Source organism: Ptychodera flava, chromosome 22, assembly GCF_041260155.1.
Source record: "Ptychodera flava strain L36383 chromosome 22, AS_Pfla_20210202, whole genome shotgun sequence".
In the NCBI taxonomy this organism is placed as follows: Eukaryota; Metazoa; Hemichordata; class Enteropneusta; family Ptychoderidae; genus Ptychodera; species Ptychodera flava.
The window spans coordinates 5,915,821-5,928,075 of NC_091949.1; the positions used below are offsets into that span (position 1 = coordinate 5,915,821).

Below are 12,255 nucleotides of genomic sequence, written 5' to 3' on the forward strand. Positions count from 1 at the left end.
CTCATATTGGAAAGAATCGTTCCAATGGGATGTGTCTGACACTGTGTCTGTGTGTCTGTGTATAATAACACAAATTACTTCAAGTACAAAGTAATAATATATATTCAAGTACAAAGTACAAATGAACATGAGGACATCTGTACACTTTGAGATAGATGTAATGTAAGTATATTATATACTCACACACATACACATACACACACACATACGTGCATACTAAAATGTAAACTGCCATAATATATATACATACACACACACTGAAATATAAGCAGCTATAGCAGAGATCAGCTTTTATACAAAAGACACCAATTATTCTATCGCTGTTGCTAAACCTTGGCCTAAACCAGTCAGAGGGAAACCTCCCAGGGTAACGTCCTTATAACTACACAACAAGAAAGGGTATGTCTTGCAATCATGAACGTCTCTTCATAATTTCACTCGATCAGTTTTACTCTTCCATACAAGGCACAGCAGAAGAGTTCAGCCACTGGTATTGGCATTTACCAATACATTGCAAGCAGCAAAGAGTAAAAAACTTTCTATTTTTAGAAATACCATCCCCTATAATCTTTATAGGGTAATTACATTTTGGAGTACACCCCCTGTCTTTGTGATTAAATTTGCCAATGGGAACAGTTAGACTGGGCGTTGAATAGCCTGGTTGACATAATTTCCTTTGTTGATACAGATAACTGTATCCAGTGGAGACCTCCTGGTATTTGTATATATATAGAATAACGGTGCTGAAATGGGGATGGGTGGATTGCTGAGGCAGTGTTTTGAATCATGGTAACTCAAAAATGCGGAGGACGCACTATAGTATTCAAAGTGACATTATCTCAGTGCGGAGGTCAGGACAACACATATGCGCGGCACACAGAATAACATTGCACATTGAATTCTCTGGTTGCAGAGTTGCGCATTTGAATCCATTGTTGGCATCGGTGGAACAGACACTCCTCTTGTAAACCTTAGTTACGTCTGTTTGCCTGGTCAACCAGGACAGATTGAACTATACAAATGTCATATGTAAGAATGGGGCTTCATTCACTTATAATAAATACTATAAAGACCTTTCAGTTTCCAATAATATGACAGTTGTTTATTTTTGTCCTTTTTTGTCCTTTGATAGATATAATTTAGGCAGAAGTTATAATTCAACTGTCAAACTTTATATGCTTTCAGCCCATACAGCATATATAATACACGATTGGGGGCACATGAATATTCCACATTGATAAAGAGTCATTAGCATAAAATTTGAATACCGAAACAATGCTCATTAATATAATTTGCATAAATGAATAGTAATCTGCCCCTTATCTTGCAATAATTGATACAGCTGCCAGTATAAGCACTGTAAACATTGGTGTTTAACTCTAAGTTGTGTATAGTTTTGATGTAAATGTCCAAGAGATTTCAACTTTGGAAAATTGGCTATTTGTATTATTATTGTTGTTGATTTTGTTGTTGTTGTTGTTGTTTTTTTTGTGGTGGTGGCAGAGTCAGAACTATTCTTGTTTATGCCGTTGTATGATGATCAGTGTATCTACCGGTAAAATTATAATAATATACCTGATTACAGTACATATGATGCCAAATTGATGCTTTTACAGAACCTGGCTCCGTCTGGTAAATTGTATCATATAACAAACAGATCATATCTCTACTAATTAATCTAAGATTGAGTTTGAATATCCAGTAGTGTATTTATTGATACCAGTAGATTTTATAATTCCACTTCGTAAATAACTTTATTTAAGTAAGTCAATAGTTTGGATTTCATAAAAGGTAGAATGAAACAGAAATACTTCACTACAAATCTTTCTCAGATAAATTGGTCAAAAAATATATGATGAAAATAAAAACAATTCCAGTTCAATAGTTGTATACAACTTGTTAAAACTTTATAGATTAGCTGAAGTACATGGTCATTGCCATTATGTGGAAGTGAAGTGAATACTGTATCACTGTAAGCATTATGTCTTTACTATGATGTGCATATGTTGGTAACAATTCATTGAATTTTATCTATGGACAGAACAGCTAGGAGATATGCACAACAAACTTACCAATATTTTCTTTTCCCATCCCAACTTTTGTGAAGCTCAAAACAGTCTGCGTATATTTTCGCTTGTTCAGTTCTTTGAAACAAATTGGTCCATTTTATTCTTCTCCATCCTAACTGTTCGTTGAGTTTCAAACATTTAAACTGGCAAACACCAGGCATTGTGAATGTGCAATGGTGTTGTTGACATATGAATTCTAGTCCGGACTAAAATCAGTTGTCAACAATAAGATTGGACGTAGAGACTGTCTTGACAAGTTTAACGCTAATGGACTTTGACATGATTTGGGAAATAGAACAAGAAACCGTATTTAAAAACACAGCAAAAAAAAATGGAAAATTAATAAAAATTACAGCTAGTGTAGGTTTCACATGCATGAGTATATCATCCATAATATATCTATACATATAGTCAGAGTAAATTTCACTGTGACTGGAAAAATTGCCAGCTCTGAGAAATATAATTTGATTTTTGACTCTGCAATATAGTAATATATTGTCATGTTTCCCCGGAAACATAAAGCAATTGAATGATACCATTTTAAACCTTCAAATCTTTTCATTAAAATTGTCAGTGATTCTTTTCAGGATATACTGCAATATCGTAGGAAACAATTATCTGAAGCCTTGAGGCTGATGTTTCCGTTTTTGGTTCTGAATTTTCCCATCCATAGCCTTCATTGCCTGTACATATTTGATGTCTGGCATATCACAACTGGGTTTGGTTCTTTATTTGGCACTGGCATTAATCTTTAAATGCTTCTTGATAAAATTCCTCTTGGAGGATGTTGGACAGTTTCTGTGACTGCAATGTTCCTTTGTTTACAAGGAAAGGAGAGATGAAATTACTGCAGCAACAATCCCTATTTTCATGTTTAGGGATCAGCTGCTTGTAATGCTTTGGTTTGAGAGCTGAGCTGTACTGCCTCACTGCCTTTTGATTGATTTCTGAACTCATTTCAGATCCAGGACTGTCAGCATTGATGTATTAAACATGTTACTCAATTCAACTGATTGCAAAGTATGATATCCATAACGAGGCAGGTATTTCTTCCCAGAAGGCAGTATGTCGTAATCTGATTTAAAAAATGGACATTATTTGGTCATGCTGATTTTCATTTATTATTTATGATTGCCTTGCTGCGGTGTTCGAGGCATTTTTCGATTGTTATCGATTATTTTTATAGTTTGCAACTTTCTGAAAGATTGAAATGAAAATTTTACATTAGTTTGTGGAAAGATTGAAAGAAAACTGATTTATCATTCATTGTATTTTTCACAATGCAAGCCAAAATTTTAAGCCCCATTCATATACATCTACTAGCTATTTTCTCTAAATGGGCAAAAATCACCAAATATTACTGTATTCATCTTCTATAATATTCAGTTGGAAACACTTGTCAATATTTAATTATTTTCCCTTCATTTATCATTGATGCAGCACGTACGGCTTTTCTGTTTTCTTGATATCAGCGATAACATGTTGACAGCATAGCATTGAAATCTTTCTAACAGGTTGGTGCATAAATTCCAAAATTCAGTGAGTTCTCAATACTGTATACTGTGTTACATTCTATGCACAAACCAGAATATTTTGTTTAAGTGGCTATTAAATTGAAAAGAAATAGTGCTCTTAGAAATGTCCTCGGCCAATCCTGAAGCGGGTTCAGGTGTTCTGCAGAGACCTGTATATTTTATGGCATATTAACGTATGTCACATACACGGCTCCTGCTGTCAACCAGGTATTCCAGAAAGGAAGGGGCATATTTGTCCACAGCTATTACTTGGCAATTAATAAAATCACTCAGAAAGATTTATGGTGTAGAGGGCTTTATTGACTGTTGCTGCGGCCCTGGCAATTCTCCTAGTTCAACTTTGTTCGAGGTGAGGGTCACCGCTTGTAAGATTGCCGAGAAACTGTTAGTTTCCTGTGTGGTTTCAATTGGACTACCGATGCAAAGTATACACCTGATGTATTCAGCTTTTACCGTAAAGGCAGAACTTATTTGTGCACTCAGGTAAATGAAATCTTCTCTCTTTTGTTGAGGAGTGTGGTTTCTGAAATGAAAGCCCCTTGTGCTTTGTGAGGGTACGCTAACTTATAAAGGAATGACCCAAAATCTACGCTGAGGTCAAATACAGTTGCTGTGTTGTCCAGCAACGAATATAGACACTCCAAAATTTACAGGAACGAAATTTGTCATTGAACTTTCTCAAGTGGGTTTCACGGACACGAATGTAAGTTTTAACGATTATTTTGATAATTTAACTAAGTTTTTCAATTAGGGGTGTTAGATTACAGTTATTCTGTTGTGTTTCTCAAGATCTTATTGACCAGTGCTTTTGAGGTGCTGCATTTGCTTAGCTATTGTTCCCCGACTTCATGCGTAAATAAGGAACACAATGCATTCGGCTATAAACAGCCATCAACAGCAGTGAAGGACACAGTGTGCTGTCCCAAATAATGCCCATTATCACCGACTGTGCCGTTATATTCTGTAAGTACCGTTACACTGGCAACCAAGCGTGTATAATAGAAATCCTGACAGAGTATACATGCATGTATGTAGGTCTTTGTCAAGTTCAAGTGTACACACACTGTGAGCAAAAAATTAGTTGTGTTCTGCTAGTTGGTTGAAAATATTCTATAGTAACTGTTATAAACATACATGTATGTACTCAAAAGTTGGATATTAAGTTTAGCATGGCAAAATCATCAATGTTCATTTTTAGCTCTAAACTCATGTGGCTTTGGTCTACCTCAATGTGATTTTGAAAATTTACAGCAGACTTGATCTTGTTGCGCCCAGTTACCGTATATTGCATGCTAGTGTCTTTTAACAAGTGTGTCTGATCCTGTTATTTGCCAGTACAATAACCTTTAATACTGCTGAATACTATAGGATAACTGGCGCAATTCCTATTGAACACTTGTGGGATTATCTGAATCAAATAGCTATTTTCTTAATCTTCACACAAAGCAAGTGTAACCATGCTTCAAATCTGAAATGTGAAACACAACAGTCCATGCAATGTACTGTACACACAAACGTAAACAAACCCTGATAAAATTGAGCATACAGCCCTAATCAGTTATAATATCAAACAAACTCAAAGCAGCCTCAAATCACAATTATCTGATAGCAACAGGCCGTTTAATGTAATTACCCAATAATTACTTTTCTAGCACCTTTTAATGATCAGTAATTATTAGATATTTGAATTGTGTGGTATCAATGATATGAGCTAATTTGGCTACATTACACATTACAAGCTTTCATGCAGTGGGATCAGCATGCCTACTGGCTTAACTTTAGATCATTCTGTAATTATCACACTGGTGAAAATTTGTCTCCAATCACACTACATAGACTTCCTTGATTCCTGGTCTAGGCTACATGTAGATCAGAGAGATTTCCACAATAGCTGAGGCATTCAACCCCTAGTGACTCCACGGCCATATCATTTCTTGCTGCAAGATCTTTCAGGAAAGCTATTCTAATCTCCCTATAATTCCTTCAAAATATTTTTTCAGAAGGAAACCTCGGGCAACAAAAGTGATCCATTGCAACGCAAAATGCTCTCATTTCTTTAGAAGCGTATCATTCATTGCCTGGGATCTGTGTTTGGCTAAATCTGACTAAAACCCAAATATAAACCCAGCTCCATTTCAAAAAGCGGATACAAAGGGTTTAGACTTTCTTTTGAGATGTTAAGGGATTATCCTATTCATGCCCCTAAGAAAATGTTGGTATTTGACAGGCATAGGCATTCTTTGAAAGGAGATACAGGTAAGTTTGTTACATGCATTGCCTATGGATAAAGATTTGCCAATAAAATGTTTTCATGTGTGCATGAAATATCAATACCAGCGCCCAGCTCAGCTCAGGTTGAATTCAAATTATTCACGGTGTGTTTTCTCATGAAAGAGTGTACATCAACGTTTTTCTAATTTTTTTTCATTGTACATGATATTTTTACAATAACTTGTCTCATAAAAATATTATGCTATATTCTGGTATGCATTATGATAATTGTCAATGGAGAAAAGTGAATTGTCTAGTACATCTGCAACTGAACAAAAATAATCAATTTTGAAACTCCTCAGTTGTTCGTTAAAGGTATAATTATTTCACTCTGAGTTCAGAAATTGTTCTTGCAGATTACTAAGGTACATTGCATACCCAGGTCAATTTTTCTTTTGCATCATAATTCTTTAAATATTATTTTGATTTTAGAAAACCATTTTAGCACTGGATGGTCAATGTTACAACTATTAAAGGTGCAATTTGTACACTGTATACTTTTTGTCTTCAGAGATATTCAAAATTATAGTCTCCTATACTGTCCATGGTAAATTTTACTTGGCTCTGCTGACTACATTCACCAGCTATAATTGGCTCTTAAATTGATTGGAAACTTGTATCTTAAATATTCTGAGTATGCAGCGTAACTGACATTGATAATGAACTACGAAATGGAGTCTTTTATTGACAGAATCATTTAATCCCAAGTATTGAGAACTCCCATATGTGTTCACTGTTGTTTTCCTAATGTACTTGGATGAATTGGTTTTTGAGTAGATGAGACGATTTGCTCAGAGATAATTCTCACAAAAATCGTCCGATTATCATACAGGTGTTTTTCCTTAGTCCATTGATAGAGAGGAATATTTTGTTCCCTAGGAGATATTATAAAGAATGGTGCACATGTAATCTGTTGCTATGGAAATCACTGAAAAAAGACATAAGACAGTTCCAATACCTCACAGCCATCTTGTGGGTCTGAATTCTCATTGTTTTTCTCTAGAATTTGACCTATGTACAGAAAACAGGGGTGTGAATAGGTTTAAAATCTTTTTGGGTGTAATTGCTTTTATAGTCATCATGGTCAGGTTCAAGGTCACATGCTGAGTGATTTTCTGTATGGTGAGAGATATACGTTTTAAAGTTCAAGTGGATCATAATGTTTGTCTAGGACGTGTGTGATACAGCTGATATAGGTTAGCGTATACACCCCTGTACCACTCTCTGCATGGTCTTTATCTTAGTTTTATCACACCATGCAGAATGCTGCTGATCCCACAGTGGATCTGTTTCTAGGTAATTCTGCAGAAGGTGTGCTAGAATCAGCCATGAACAAACTCCGAGACAAACAAACAAAGCTACAGCTGAAAAAGGTGCAAAACATGTCATAAAACTGCTTAGAAGTACTGGAGCCGTAATTTAAAGATTGCATGACCATATCGGTGACATGCAAGCAAAAAATGTACTTTACATATATTATTTGTTCCAAGTCTTTCTTAAGAATAATTTCAGGAAACGTTAGTTTTATTTAGCCTGTCAATCTCTTATGGCATAAAAAGAATTCAGAATGTTGGATTTTCACTTGTCTACCCTTCTTAAAATAAATTCTAGTATTTCTTTTCAAACCGTGCCATGGAGTCGTGCAAAAGTTTTGATGTTTTTAGTCCCCACGGACACCGTCCGGGGGGACTTATAGGTTTGGTCATGTCCGTGCGTGCGTGCGTGCGTGCGTGCGTGCGTCCGTCCGTCCGTCCGTCCGTTCACGCAGATATCTCAGAGATGCCTGGAGCGATTTCATTCAAACTTGGTACAAGGATTACTTCATATGTCATACAGATGCACGTCAATTTGTTTTGTGATACGATCCAATATGGCCGCCAGGCGCCCATTTTATTATGATTTTTTCATGTACAGAGCCATTTCTCAGGCATGTTCCAACCGATTTTATTCAAAGTTGGTACAAGGACATCGACCAATGTCATAGATATGCACGTCAATTTGTTTTGTGATACGATCCAATATGGCCGCCAGGCGGCCATTTTATTACGATTTTTTCATGTACAGAGCCATTACTCAGGCATGTTTCAACCGATTTTATTCAAAGTTGGTACAAGGACATTGACCAATGTCATAGATATGCATGTCAATTTGTTTTGTGATACGATCCAATATGGCCGCCAGGCGGCCATTTTATTACGATTTTCTCATGTACAGAGCCATTACTCAGGCATGTTTCCACCGATTTTATTCAAAGCTGGTACAAGGGTATTGACAAATGTCATAGCTGTGCACGTCAATTTGTTTTGTGATACGATCCAAAATGGCCGCTGTGCGGCCATTTTATTACAATTTTTTCATGTACAGAGCCATAAGTCAGGCATATCTCAACCGATTTTATTCAAAGTTGGTACAAGGACATTGACCTATGTCATACATATGCACGTCAATCTGTTTTGTGATACGATCCAATATGGCCACCAGGCGGCCATTTTTTTACAATTTTTTTATGTACAAAGCCATTTCTCAGGCATATCCGCATGTTTCAACCGATTTTATTCAAAGTTGGTACAAGGACATCGACCAATGTCATAGCTATGCACATCAATTTGTTTTGTGATGCGATCCAATATGGCCACTGTGCAACCATTTTGTTACGATTTTTTCATGACCTGAACCATAACTCAGACATGTATCAAGCGAATTCTTTCAAAAGTATTTTTATCACAGACCTAATGAAGAGGACTCTATCCTCTCTGAGGACCTGTAATCAAAATACCCATTAACAAGTGGGGACTGTGTCATCAACGATGACTTGTTTTGTATAATGCAAATGAAATATACTTATAAATACAAACATACCGGTAACATTTTCATTAGTGACTTAATAAGTCACTGATGTGACTGACAGATTGCCTTTCATATGATATTTTTAATACATATCTAGCATTTTTTAAAGTTTTTTTATGTTTTGTGATTTTTTGAAAGGATATAAGGTACAAATTTGATCACATTGGTCCATGAAATCATTGATAAATTAACTTGTAATTCTAAAATCATGGAAATAATTGTTTGTAGCAGTTGAGCAAAAACTGTCAGAAAATTTGCGCGACATTATCATATCATAATCATCGTATTATTGTTACCAAAAAAAAAAAATTAGAGAGCTGCTGTGATTGGCATCAAAGCTGCCTTCATTCCTGACCATTGAAAACCTCGCAAGATGACTCCCCCATGCATAAATGGTTGATCCCATTATATTCTCAGCCACATTATACCCTGGGGGAATGAAAAGAGAGCTGTACCTGTTGTTCTGTTTAATATGAATACAGCTGCCAGTGCACTATAGATACCTTAGACACCTGGAATATGACTGCAGGCTGATAGATATCGGCAGATTTCCAATTACACCATATTGTGGAAAGTTTGATTGGATTTTAAATAAGTAATCGATAGAAAAGATGGCAAAGTCAGTACTATTAAAAAGGACCAGTAGATGTATCTCTTGATGATTTTTCACTATTTTTATTCCATATGTCAGGTGCAATTCTTGTTTTATTCCCCAAAGAATGTTGAAACTCTTATTAATGGTATTATTACTGGTACTAAGCTTGCCAACACAGTATATATACTATAGAATGTGATGTTATTGTTTATATTTGACACTGGTCCGCAACAGCATTCACTTGCCAACAATAACATTGCAGTTTACTCATGTACAGGTTGAGGTGACAATTTAAATACAGTGTATCTCAACATGCTTTTGGGAGAACAAGAAACTGCAGGTGACATTAAAAATTATAACAAAAAATAGCGCACAATCATCAAAGAATAAGAACTGACTTTGTAAACCAGAGTTTAATTTGCTTTATAAATTATCTTGAATCTGAAATAAATTCTTCATGAGATGTATTTTTGTTTCTGTTTTTGCAGCGTTCATTATGTGTCAATTTAGGTTTCACCAATATTGTTCAGTGAAGATAAACACTATATCCATATAGTACTGATGTTTGTCCTCATGGCTTCTGCAAAATGATAAATTTTAGTTTTTGTTGTAAATGTTGAATTATTCATGCTTGAAAACATGTTATTTTTATCAGTGTATCTCAAAGATGCCAATTTGTTTGAAGCTGTACCATTAATATCTCACAGACTAATATATTCTGAAGTACTTGTATTATTGTATAGCTAAAGATCTCATCATATTTCAAAGGTACCGAATTTTCATTCAATGTGTGTGTATGGTTTAATAAATGTCCCAAATGTCGTAAAATTTAACTGTAAAGATGTACCAATGTATATTGTAGAATGAAGGGTCAACGCACTTTGACATCAAGGTGACACATGAAATAGAAAGTTTGAAATTTTTGCTCAAACTTAGCTCCTCATGGAAACATTAAACCATTCTCATTTGCTTTAAATTATTTGATATTCTGAAGGGCTGCTATACCTGTGTAAACTTCATAAGTAAAAGTTGAATTTCCAATTTTCTACAGAAGCAAAAGTCATGAAAACTTTATTTGCCATACATGTTTCAAAACAAGCAGCAGACTAGAAAAATACTGAAAAAACATATGAAAAACTGCCTTCCGAGGTGCATTCTGCCGTTAACTTTGAGTGAGTTAGTACCTAGAAATTTCCCCATAAATACTGACATCATCAATTGTGAAATGACACATTGCCAGTGTTCCCATATGTTCCTCGTAGAAAACAGAGATTTGTTTTTCAAAGTTTGCCAGAGTGTGACCTCCAGTGCGATAGATCAGAGTGTGCAATTTGCATACAGAAACATGATTGCTTCAAATGCGTGACTCAATAACTGTAACACTTTTGATGAATTTTTTCCATTTTATCAACGACATCCTACAGCATTTTGAAATACCTTGTATTTAGTTTGTCAATGCGACGTGTCAGAGTATGATGTGCATTGCAATTGTTGACAATTGATTTCAAGTCTGGATCTCGATTCGATGATCAACACAAACAATGCAGCACACATTAATATACAGTTCATGTTGACAAGCTGATTACTCAGGATATTTCAACACGCCATGGGAAGCAGACCCTAAAAGCAATAGCCAATACAGGCAACGACAGTCTGAAAAAATATTCCAAAGTTACAGTGAGTTGGCTTTTAATCTAAGGTTTCGAGCTCTACTAACCACAAGGGATACATTCAAATGTGAGTACAACACACAAACAGTTCAATGGGTATCAGTATCCCAGACACTGCCAAATTGGCCATTTCATCTCTTTTCATGGAAAGAGAAGAAGGAATTGAACTCTTTGAACTTTAAATGTCACTTAAAAATTTACCCCTTTTCAAAACAAACCATTACCAAAGTAAGACCAAAATAGAAAAATATGTGAATTTATGTAACATGCCAGTCAGCGTGATCAGGGAATTTTAATGGTGAGTAGGTTAGCAAGCTCTCTTTTGAGTTTTTCTTTTGATTGGATGTCACTCAAAGAAAGCAAAAGAAATCAGCTAAATCTCTTTCACATTTTAAAAAATAAGAAAATTGTAGTTTAAAATATCAGGGGGTGAGGCGTTGGTTCAGTTTGTAGAAAAGTTCATGATTTTAATATATCTGAAAAAACCTGCTGAGCTTACATGTACATGTCACTGATCCACACTCTAATAAGATGACATTTACAGTAATTGTGAAAAATAAGTAAGAATTAAAATTTTTAAGTGAAATATGAAACAGTTATTACCTCATCTTATAAAGTCACCTTCATTATCTTATGAAATGATACAACCTTTACTTGTATGTATGTCATAAAAATACAAACTAGTCATTGTAAACTACCATTACTGTAATTTTATCATTTTGTTTGTCCTAATAATTGATGTCTTATGGAAAGGTTGAAGTAAATTCCTATATCTATTTCCTGTTTTAATTTTTTAGTTCAAATTATTAATTCTAACTAGGCTAGTACAACAGATTTCAACCATATTATTCACCAAAACATTTAACCCCTATTTTGAATAAAGGGTGGTTTATAAACCACAGCACTGATGTAAAGAGTTTGATTGAACTTACCTTTATAATTCTTGTAAGTGATTGATTCACAGCCATGCCTATAGTGTATAACAATCTTTGTGTGTGCAGTGTAACAGTGCAAATAAGGACAGTATTCCACAAGTAGTAATTTCCGCAGACTATAAACCATTCCATGGATTGGGTATCCAAATTAGCCATTAGCTAGCTTTATTGTGGGAATTCAGCTGTACTTTCCAGGACATGGCAGCGGAATGAGGAAATTACAGGCTGAGCTGCGCTAAGAAGCAGGTAACCTATTTTGGGATTATATCAATGTCAATTTTTTCGATTTCTTCAGTACATTTTTGATCTTGGGCATTTGCACATCTTATAAAT

At 35.2% G+C, this 12,255-nt stretch overlaps 1 protein-coding gene across 7 annotated transcripts in view; it reads left to right on the forward strand.

The window, feature by feature from the left end:
- The window catches only part of LOC139122536 (cGMP-dependent protein kinase 1-like), a 181,844-nt gene that overhangs the window by 80,475 nt on the left and 89,114 nt on the right, over positions 1-12,255 (forward strand). For 2 of the 7 annotated variants that reach the window (XM_070688014.1, XM_070688018.1), the window contains exon 1: positions 4,213-4,307. The exons of 3 other annotated variants lie outside the window; for them this stretch is intronic. The gene's annotated coding sequence lies outside the window, so the exon portion shown is untranslated. Of the gene's footprint in view, positions 1-4,014; positions 4,088-4,212; positions 4,308-4,518; positions 4,568-12,255 lie in introns of those variants that run through there. 2 more of the 7 variants (XM_070688013.1, XM_070688019.1) reach the window with 2 other exon arrangements.